Genomic DNA, 12,168 nt, shown 5'->3' on the forward strand with positions numbered 1-12,168 from the left:
CAGTGGCCTAATGGATAGGACACTGCCCTCCTAAACCAGGGATTGTGGGTTCAGGTACCATCTGGATTGCAAGTCACTACAACAACCATTTCATCACCAGAGTTGATGTTTAAACAGCAGCTTTTGCTTATTATTTTTACAGGTGGCTCTGTAGCCAAGTGGTTAGGCTTCCCGCCCACAGTGAACATTGTGATTGCATGGACACTGGTTCAGATCCTGGTTTAACAGGTGTAATATATAGATATAATAATAAAAAAAAAACATGGTAGGACGCCATTTTTAACGTTACTTCCTGGGTCTTTGCTGGAGGTTGCTGCCCTACAACACTCAGCTTCTGGGGGAGCGGGGGGTTGTTAGGAATTTAATTTATTAATTGTTTTTGACAGCATGTCTCTACAGGAAGATTCACTATTGCTGGAAACCACATGCACTATAATGCAGGTTTATACACAGATTACTTCCGTGGTGTACTTACTGGTCGGGGTACATGATCACTAAGTCTAATGCATAATCAAACAAGCAGCTTCGCTGCAGAGTTGGTCACACAGTGTGTCGGACAAATTCGAGACACCCTTACCGGTCCTCTTTGGGGGGAATGCGGGCGCATGTACTGCCTGAGAGGAAAAAAATTTACTGTTTCAGCTAGATTGTTGCGGTCGATTCGCCGCCAGCCGTCATAGCACCAGGCCAGTACGTCAGGTTCTCAGCGAAGGCTGAACAATTTCCAATGAGAGACGATTGCAATTATTGGGCGTTTAACTACCTATCGGAGTGTACCCTACACAGCAGTAGGGCTGTTGCTTCACCCTGCTTTGGTAAGGGTTTGAGGTAACAAGGCTGCAGTGGCAGGGCGCTCCAGTTCAGGTTTGCCCTAAATAAAGATCACCTTACACTTCTTGCTGCCCACAGCTTCTGTGAAGTTGGCAGTTGGTTCTTGCGTCTCAGCTTCGCTAGTGGTGCACAACGTCCACTTTGGCTTCGTTCCAAACGAGAATAGATCGCAGACCGAGTGGGGGGGGGGGGGGGGGAAATCTGATTTCCTACCATTGTCTACGTGAATTCCTGAATGATTCCGTCTCAACGATTTCAATTCCTAGGTATGATTCTCGATACGGTAAATCAAAGAATTTACCTACCCGAACAGAAGTACAGGTCATTCGTCATCTGGTACAATTAGTGCTCAAGCCTCGCACAGTCTCGGTTCATTTGTACATTCGCCTATTAGACACAATGGTGGCGGCTTTTGAAGCGCTTCAGTTCGGAAGACTTCACTCACGTCCTTTTTACCTGGATGTGCTCGCAATGGTTGGCTGTGGCCTGACGAGTACAGTGTCTGCCTACAAAGCATGCCAAAAACAATGGTCGGGCTCGCTTCTGCAGATTCACCGCAGGGTGAGGTGGTCTCCAAGGGCCAGGGTGTCTCTACTCTGGTGGCTCCCACTTTTCTCTATCCCAGAGGGGAAGGGATACGCCACCGGAATCCTTTTGGGAATATGAAACTTTTTGTCAGGATTTTCCCACAGCTTTTCAAAGAGTATTCAGTTCATGAGAGGGAGGAAACGTTACCTCAGGTTTCTTTCCCTTATACATACAGACCCTAGTATCAGGAACAGTAGGGTTCTCAGTGATATGCAATACGTCTTTTATTGCTACAATCATGTACTGAATGCTCTTTACCAATTTTGGGTCTAATCTGGTATCACTATAGTCGACACTGGAGTCAGTGTCTATGTCGGTATCTGTGTCAGCCAACTGAGTAAACGAACGCTTATGTGACCCCGAGGGGGTCTGGATTTGTGATAACACAACCTTCACAGATTTCTTCCATGCCTGGTTTTGAGACTAATCTCTTACTAATAAGAGCCACATTAGCATTTAAAGTATTCAACACATGTACCCAGTCAGGAGTCGGCGGTGCCGACAGGGTCACTCCCACAGTCGTTTCTGTCCCTAATACAGTCTCCTCCTGGGAAGAGCACTCAGCCTCAGACATGCCGACACGCGTGTACCGACACCTACAGACACACTGGGCATATAGGGGCAGACCCACAGTAAAGCCTGTCAGAGAAACACAAAGGGAGTTTGCCAGCTCACAACCCAGCGCTTATACCGGTTCTGAAACTATTATATATTGCCTCAGACCTGTCGCGCTTATATAATTAACTTATTTTGCACCAAATTAATTGTGCCACCCTTTTGCACCCTGTTACTTGTACAGCAGTGTTGAGGAAGGACCAGCATCTCTGCAGTGAAGAGAAAATGACGCTGAGTAGAGCTGAGGGCCAAGTCCCGCCCCCTTAATGGCGCGCTTTAGCCCTGCTATTTTTTAACATATCTATGCTGGCGGGGGTTAGGATATAGTGCCTAGGCACTTATACCACTCTTTGCCAGTCTCGTATGAGGGTTTATATGCTGCCCAGGGCGCCCCCCCACGCCCTGCACCCTGTAGTGCCGCTGTGTGTGGGAGCATGGCGCGCAGCGCGATTGCTGTGCAGTACCTCAAAGCCGTCACTGAAGTCTTCTGATCTTCTACTCACCTGTCTTCTGGCTCTGCAAGGGGGGTGACGGCGTGCTCCGGGAATGAACCCCTAGGCGTACCTAGTGTTCCAAACCCTCAGGAGCTAATGGTGTCCTGTAGCCAAGAAGCAGAGCCTTTAACTCACTGGAAGTAGGTCTAACTTCTCTCCCCTAATTCCCACGAAGCAGGGAGATTGTTGCCAGCAGTCTCCCTGAAAATAAAAAACCTAACATGTCTTTTTCAGAGAAACTCAGTAGAGCTCCTCAGAGTGCATCCTGTCTGCCTGGGCACAATTCTAAAACTGTAGTCTGGAGGAGGGGCATAGAGGGAGGAGCCAGTTCACACCCCTTTGAAAGTCTTAAAGTGTCCATGTCTCCTGCGGATCCCGTCTATACCCCATGGTTCTTGAAGTGTCCCCAGCATCCTCTAGGACGTATGAGAAACAGTGCTTAGCTTCAGCAAGGCGTGTTTTCACAATTGGATGCCTTGATTTGCAAGCCACCGTTTTAAGTGTTTCATTATCTTAGAGCGAAATTTTGGACGAATCCCGCTTTCCTACCAAAGGTAGTATCATCTTTTCACATCAATCAGCCAATCGTAGTTCCGGTATTATCAGAACGTGCAGGAACTCCAGCTACTTTGGATGTGGTACGCGTTTATGTAGCCCGAACATTAACTGTCAAGAGCCTTCCTGGCTTGGTGCCATAAAATCCACGATGTTGGATCTCATCTCAGCTCACTGCTAATACTCCGAAAACAACAACTACAGCAGGCTGTTGCAGACCTAGCTGCAAGGGCAGATGTCCTACGGCTCCCCCCTCTCTCTAGATCAGGACCACAAAACGTGGGTTACCTGTTTACTCAGACTCTGAGGAGATACAGGAGGAGGGGGAGGGCTTAAATCCTGTTACTAGGGTTCCCCTTCTACACAGGGTATTGAGCCCCTCCTTCTTGCTATACGGGATGTGCTGAAACTTCCTCTGCAGCACAGCAGTCGTTTTTTCTTAACACAGAACAAACTCTGTCACTTTGCCTGATTCTTCAGAGCTAGATGACCTGTTTAAGTTAGCCTGGAAAAATGCAGATAAGATACCAAGTGACATCTGTATTTGCACACTTTCCCATTTGCTCCTGGAGGCAGGAAACTTTGGGAAGAACCACTGGCTGTAAACGTATCAGTCTCTCGCATATCTAAAAAGGCAGTACTGCCAGCTCCGGGCTACTTTACCACAAAGGACCATGGGGAAAGACTTTAGTGTAGTCTCAATTTTTCTATCTACACAGCAGCTGGTATATCACAAAGACCGGTCATAGCAGGTTGCTGGCTGACTCATGCCATTCATACGTGGACTACTCAAATTCAAGAGGGCCTCTCGGCTATGTCCCTGGTCACTACGGTGACTCTAAGACACACTCAAGACACTGCACGCATCCTGGTTGACTCTTTCAAGGAGATAGGCAATATTAATGCTAGGACCACTGCTATGGCAGTGTCAGCGCGCAGAGCTATGTGGTTGTGTCAGTGGATAGCAGACGCAGATTCCAAGCGCAGTGTACAGTTTCCTCCTTTTTCAGGGATTGGCTCTTTGGCGTTTGAGTTGGATACGTGGTGCTGTGTGTGCTGGCTCCTTATACTGTGTCTCTCTGAATGTACTTTGGGGGAAACCGTCTGACATTTTCCTGTGTGTGTATGTATATATCTCGCATTACCATGTCTAAGGACTCTGTATCTAGTGCTGCAAATTGTGTCTTCTCCAGAGGAGACTATTCCATGTACAACACAGGAATACAATATACTGTCTCAGCCTTCTGAATCTGAACCCCCATGGGTGGCTTCTATTAAGGGAATGATATCCCAGATTTCATCTAGGATAGCTCATAATCAGACTGAAACACAGGTTTTGAAAAGATCTGTAGAGGTTGTCGTATTCTGCTCCCGCTACCTCATCCAAGACCCCTGATATATACATCCTAAAAAAAGCGTGCGTTTGCCCAAATAATGCAAGCCAACATGGATACCGACTCTGATACAGGAGGCGGTGAGGGGGGTATACTGGGGGGGGGGGGGGGGGGGGGGAGGCATCCCTTGATTGAGGCAATTAGGGACATTCTACATATTTCTGAGAAGGTACCTGAGGAGGCTTACTTTACTGAAAATAAGAAGTCCTCCATTACCTTCCCTGTGTCCAAGGAAATTAACACATTGGGGGAAATTTACTAAGATGGGAGTTCTATTTAAGATGGGATGTTGCCCATAGCAACCAATCAGATTCTACTTCTCATTTATCTAGCACCCTCTAGAAGATGATACCTGGAATCTGATTGGTTGCTATGGGCAACATCCCATTTAAATAGAACTCCCATCTTAGTAAATTTACCCCATTGTTTGAAAAATCCTGGGAAAATCCGAGAAAAAATTCCAGATCCCTAAAAGGGTTCTCATTGCTTTTCCTTTCCCTGAGAAGGATAGGAAAAAGTGGGAAAATCCACCGGTAGTAGACATTTCTGTTTCTAGGTTGTCTAAGAAAGTGGTTTTGCCTGTCCCTGGTTCCACTGCTTTAAAAGAGCCGGCCGACCGCAAGATTGAGACTACACTGAAATCTTTATACACAGCAAATGGCGTAGCTTTAAGACCCACTATTGCTTATAAATGGATTTCTAAAGCCATAGTAATGTGCTCAGGCACTTTACTAGAGGAGTTAGAGTCTATGGATAGAAGTGACATTGAATTGTTTTTACGTCACATACAGGATTCTGCAGGTTTTATGGTGGAAGCCATGAAAGACCTTGGACATCTGAATGCGAGGGCTTCTACCATGGCTGTCTCGAACCCTAAATCTCTGCTGCCTCTCTCCATCCCTACGTCTCTGCTGCCTCTCTATCTGTCCCTAAGTCTCTGCTGTCTCTCTGTTCCCAAATCTCTGCTGTCTCTCTCTGTCCCTACATCCCTGCTGCCTCTATCTATCCCTACGTCTCTGTTGCCTTTCTCTCTGTATATACATGTGTGCTGTGTGTGTGATATGAATGTGTGACCTATACATGTGTGCTATGCAAGTGTGTGTGTTTTGTGGAACCCCCCATAAAATCCCTGCCCAGTCCACAGTGGCTGTCCCCTCCATGCTGCGCTAGTTCGACTACAGGGAGCCTCTAACAGACACTGGCCCTCATTTCGAGTTGTTCGCTCGCTAGCTGCTTTTAGCAGCATTGCTAACGCTAGGCCGCCGCCCTCTGGGAGTGTATCTTAGCTTAGCAGAATAGCGAACGAAAGATTAGCAGAACTGCTACTAAATAATTCCCTGCAGTTTCTGAGTAGCTCCAGATCTACTCCTAGATTGCGATCACCTCAGTCCGTTTAGTTCCTGGTTTGACGTCACAAACACGCCCTGCGTTCGGCCAGCCACTCCCCCGTTTCTCCAGCCACTCCTGCGTTTTTACCTGGCACGCCTGCGTTTTTTAGCACACTCCCTGAAAATGGGCAGTTTCCGCCCAGAAACACCCACTTCCTGTCAATCACACTACGATCACTCGATCGATGAGAAAACATTGCTCGAGCTTGTGTAAATCTACAAAGATTTGTGTGAAAGTACTTAGCGCATGCGCGCTGCGTACCATGCACATGCGCATTTTTGCCATTTTCTCATACGTCCTAGAGGATGCTGGGGACACCAAAAGAACCATGGGGGTATAGACGGGATCCGCAGGAGACATGGGCACTTTAAGACTTTCAAAAGGGGTGTGCACTGGCTCCTCCCTCTATGCCCCTCCTCCAGACTCCAGTTTTGGAATTGTGCCCAGTGAGACTGGACGCACTACAGGGGCGCTCTACTGAGTTTCTCTGAAAATACTTTTGGTTAGGTTTTTTATGTTCAAGGCGGCTGCTGGCAACAACCTCCCTGCTACGTGGGACTGAGGGGAGAGAAGTATGACCAACTTCTAGTGAGTTTAATGGCTCTGCTTCTGGCTTCAGGACACCATTAGCTCCTGAGGATTTGATCGCTGGGTACGCTCAGATGCTCGCTCCCACAGCCGGCCGCCACCCCCCTTACAGAGCCAGAAGTCAGAAGACAGGTGAGTAGAAGAAGAAAGATGACTTCAGTGACGGCATTTCCCTGAGGTACCGTGAAGCGAGCGGACGCTGCGCGCCAAGCTCCCGCTCACACACACAGCACTACTGGGTGCAGGGCGTGGCGTGGCGGGGGGCACCCTGGGCAGCTTAAAATCCTCAGCATAAACTGGCAAGAGAGGACATTAGTGCAAAGGCACTGTCCTAACCCCCGCCAGTATAATCAGTATTACAAAAAGCGGGACGGAAGCGCACCATTAAGGGGGAGGAGCTTTGTCCCCACAGCTCACTCGCCATTTCATCTCCGCTGGCTGCAGAGACGCTGGTCCTTCCTCACACTGCTGAGCAAGTATCAGGGTGCAAAACGGGGGGGGGGGGGGGGGGGCAGGTTGTTTGGTGCAATAATAGGATTTTAATACCTACCGTTAAATCCTTTTCTCTTAGTCCGTAGAGGATGCTGAGGACTCCAAAAGGACCATGGGGGGGTATAGACGGGATCCGCAGGAGACATGGGCACTTTAAGACTTTAATGGGCGTGAACTGGCTCCTCCCTCTATGCTCCTCCTCCAGACCTCAGTTATAGGAACTGTGCCCAGAGGAGACGGACATTTCGAGGAAAAGGATTTTGTTAAACCAAGGGTGAGATACATACCACAACACACCGTACAACATGGTATACAACGAAAACCAGTTAACAGCGTGAACCAAAGAGATCAGCAACAGCTGACCTTTAGCAAAACACAACCTTTGTGCAACATAAGCAATAACTATTTACAATTACTGCAGATAGAGTCCGCACTGGGACGGGTGCCCAGCATCCTCTACGGACTAAGAGAAAAGGATTTACCGGTAGGTATTAAAATCCTATTTTCTCCTTCGTCCTAGAGGATGCTGGGGACTCCAAAAGGACCATGGGGTTTATACCAAAGCTACAGACCGGGCGGGAGAGTGCGGATGACTCTGCAGCACCGATTGAGCAAACATGAGGTCCTCATCAGCCAGGGTATCAAACTTGTAGAATTTTGCAAAAGTGTTTGAACCCGACCAAGTAGCTGCTCGGCAAAGCTGTAATGCCGAGACGCCTCGGGCAGCCGCCCAAGATGAGCCCACCTTCCTAGTGGAATGGGCTTTCACCGATTTCGGTAACGGCAATCCAGCCGTAGAATGAGCCTGTTGAATCGTATTACAGATCCAGCGTGCAATAGTCTGCTTAGAAGCAGGAGCGCCAACCTTGTTGGCCACATACAGGACAAACAGCGCCTCTGTTTTCCTAACACGAGCCGTCCAGGCTACATACATTTTCAAAGCTCTGACCACATCAAGAGACTTGGAATCCGCCAAGGCTTCAGTAGCCACAGGCACCACAATAGGTTTGTTCATGTGAAATGACGAAACCACCTTCGGCAGAAATTGTTGACGAGTTCTCAATTCCGCTCTATCCACATGGAAAATCAGATAGGGGCTTTTGTGAGACAAAGCCGCCAATTCGGACACCCGCCTTTCGGACGCCAAGGCCAATTGCATGACTACTTTCCAAGTGAGATATTTCAACTCAACCTTTTGTAAAGGTTCAACCAATGTGACGTAAGGAACTGTAACACCACGTTAAGGTCCCACGGTGCCACTGGGGGCACAAAAGGAGGTTGGATGTGCAGCACACCCTTCACAAAAGTCTGTACCTCTGGAAGTGAGGCCAATTCCCTTTGAAAGAAAATTGATAAGGCCGAAACCTGCACTTTAATGGAGCCTAACTTCAGGCCCACATCCACACCAGCTTGCAAAAAAGTGGAGAAAACGACCCAGCTGAAATTCTTCCGTAGGAGCCCTCCTGGATTCACACCAAGACTCATATTTTCTCCAAATACGGTGATAATGCTTCGCCGTTACCTCCTTTCTAGCTTTAAGTAGAGTGGGGATGACTTCCCCGCGAATACCCTTTCTAGCTAGGATTTGGCGTTCAACCGCCATGCCGTCAAACGCAACTGCGGTAAGTCCTGGAACACGCACGGCCCCTGCTGTAACAGGTCCTCTCTTAGAGGAAGAGGCCAGGGATCTCCTGTGAGTAATTCCTGAAGATCCGGATACCAGGCCCTCCGTGGCCAATCTGGTACAACGAGTATCGCCTGAACCCTTGTTCTTCTTATGATCCTTATCACCTTTGGGATGAGTGGAAGTGGAGGGAATACATAGACCGACTGAAACACCCACGGTGTCACCAGTGCGTCCACTGCTATTGCTTGAGGGTCCCTCGACCTCGAACAATATGTCTGAAGCTTCTTGTTGAGGCGAGACGCCATCATGTCTATTTGAGGAGGTCCCCAACGACTTGTCACTTCTGCAAAGACCTCTTGATGAAGACCCCACTCTCCTGGATGGAGATCGTGTCTGCTGAGGAAGTCTGCTTCCCAGTTGTCCAGTCCTGGTATGAAGACCGCTGACAGAGCGCTTGCATGTTTTTCCACCCAGCGAAGAATCTTGGTGGCCTCCGCCATCGCCGCTCTGCTCTTTGTTCTGCCTTGGTGGTTTACGTGCGCCACGGCTGTAATGTTGTCCGACTGAATCAGGACGGGCAGGTCGCAAAGAAGATGTTCCGCTTGCCGAAGGCCGTTGTAGATGGCCCTTAACTCCAGCACGTTTATGTGCAGACAAGCTTCCTGGCTTGTCCGGTGCATGTGCAGATGGGACCCGGACCACTTGTCCAGCAGGTCCCACTGAAAAGTTCTTGCATGGAATCTGCCAAACGGAATGGCCTCGTAGGCCGCCACCATTTTCCCCAGCACTCGAGTGCAGTGATGAATCGACACTCTTGGCGGTTTCAGAAGTTCCTTGACCATGTTCTGGAGTTCCTGAGCCTTTTCCAATGGGAGAAATATCCTCTGCAGTTCGTGTCCAGAATCATGCCCAAAAAGAACAGCCGAGTTGTCGGAATCAACTGCGACTTTGGTAAATTTAGGAGCCAGCCATGTTGTTGCAGCACCTTCAGGGAGAGCGCAACGCTTTTTAGTAACTGCTCCCTTGATCTCGCCTTTATCAGGAGATTGTCCAAGTATGGGATAATTGTGACCCCTTGCTTGCGCAGGAGCACCATCATTTCCGCCATTACTTTGGTGAAAATCCTCGGGGCCGTGGAAAGACCAAACGGCAACGTCTGAAATTGGTAGTGACAATCCTGAACAGCGAACCTCAGGAACACCCGATGAGGATATATGGGGACATGTAGGTATGCATCCTTTATGTCGACTGACATCATAAAATCCCCCCCCTCCCGAATGGAGATCCCAGCTCGGAGAGATTCCATCTTGAATTTGAATCTTTTAAATACAGGTTGAGGGATTTTAAGTTCAGAATCGGTCTGACCGAGCCATCCGGCTTCGGGACCACGAACAGGGTTGAATAAAACCCATTCCCCTGTTGTAACGGGGGAACCGTGACAATGACTTGCTGTTGACACAGCTTTTGTATCGCAGCACACACTACCTCTCTCTCTGGGCGAGAAACTGGTAAGGCCGATTTGAAAAATCGGTGTGGAGGCACGTCTTGGAACTCCAGTTTGTACACAAGAAAAAAGAAGAAAACAGGCTGTATTGTCGATGCACAGGAGGGGAAGTGACCTAATTATCACATCCACCTATATAATAATACATTTTAACTTTTAATGTTGTTCAATTAAAATGGTGTGACAATGACTAACACACAAATGATGAGTATATGCGAAACATAGAGGTTAAAATCATGACAAATACAACACATACAAAAAGTGCAATGAAAATATAGATGTGATTAAAGATTAAAATGTGTGTCCGTGTGTTTATTCTAATACCCAATTAAATATGATTTGGTTCTGATTTTAAACCAGTATAATTCTTGGTCAAATTGTCAGCAACTCGTTTCCAGTCTATATCTTCTTCAGCCACTTACTAGTATATCGAGTACCGTGATTATCTCACTTTTAGGGTAGTGTTAGCGACTGACAGTATAGTTCAATTTATATAACCATTATTGATGCTTCAAGTATCATACCTCCAGCTCTTAATGATAATACTGATGTCACTAATAGTATAGTCTGCAACTGTCCACACTATGTGTGCTATATATTTTCAGCAGTATTGGTCTCTTTCATATCCCTAATAATCATTCATCATAATTCGATGTACAAATGTATTCATATTTGCCTATGTAGGGCTTTTATATAGGTATTAGATGAATGACACTATATATGACCTACTTTAATATGAGTAGATGATAATAATCAAGGGAATTATATCATTTAGGGAAAGTTCTCATACATGAATTTTCCTGTCTAACTCTGTTTTGGATAGCCCAGATTAATAGACAGATTAAATGCTTCTACCTGGAAAAGTGTCACGTTAATTATAGTGGTCAGTGTTTATATATTTATTGCGACTATAATTAATGCCAAACAGTTGTATTCATGTCTCTCAAGAATATTAACTATTGTACATATAGGGGGTCATTCCGAGTTGTTCGCTCGTTATTTTTTTGTCGCAACGGAGCGAATAGTCGCTAATGCGCATGCGCAATGTCCGCAGTGCGACTGCGCCAAGTAAATTTGCTATGCAGTTAGGAATTTTACTCACGGCATTACGAGGTTTTTTCTTCGTTCTGGTGATCGTAAAGTGATTGACAGGAAGTGGGTGTTTCTGGGCGGAAACAGGCCGTTTTATGGGAGTGTGTGAAAAAACGCTACCGTTTCAGGAAAAAACGCGGGAGTGGCTGGAGAAACGGAGGAGTGTCTGGGCGAACGCTGGGTGTGTTTGTGACGTCAAACCAGGAACGACAAGCACTGAACTGATCGCAGATGCCGAGTAAGTCTGGAGCTACTCAGAAACTGCTAAGAAGTGTCTATTCGCAATTCTGCTAATCTTTAGTTCGCAATTTTAATATGCTAAGATTCACTCCCAGTAGGCGGCGGCTTAGTGTGTGCAAAGCTGCTAAAAGCAGCTTGCGAGCGAACAACTCGGAATGACCCCCATAGCCTTTATAAATTTTCCTGCAATTATGTGGGGCATCTATACCAAATGCCATGCAATAATAGATAGTAGCATTTGCCAACTTAATTTGGCTAATAGTGAACACAGCATAAAGAATTATTTAAATTAAATGTGGATGATATTCGATGTCCAAACCTAATATGTAATGTACTCCCAAGGATAAGTATCTCCCTCACTTCTCTGTATTAAATGTTTAGCATATATGGCAAATAGCTATAATAACCAGCTGATAGCAATGGTTAGGTATCTGGAGGGAAACTACCTCCAATATTAGTAGTTATATGCTCATAGGTTAACCAAAGAATACACCACTTCAATTATAAATGACCCATCATCATAACCAAGATTCTATGGGGTAAATTTACTAAGATTCGTATTTTCCCGTTTCAGGTCAAAGTTCAATCACGAATGACATCGAAAGTGTAAAACTGCAACTTTTTGAATTGATTACGACTAATTTACTAAGCTGTCGTATTCGGGTTTTTCTTTTGTTCCGATGTCGATGTCATTCGTGGTTTTTTTTCTATTTTTACGGCAGTGATTAGCAAAACACTGCCGACTTTTTTTACAATCAA

This window comes from Pseudophryne corroboree, chromosome 6, assembly GCF_028390025.1.
Source record: "Pseudophryne corroboree isolate aPseCor3 chromosome 6, aPseCor3.hap2, whole genome shotgun sequence".
NCBI lineage: Eukaryota > Metazoa > Chordata > Amphibia > Anura > Myobatrachidae > Pseudophryne > Pseudophryne corroboree.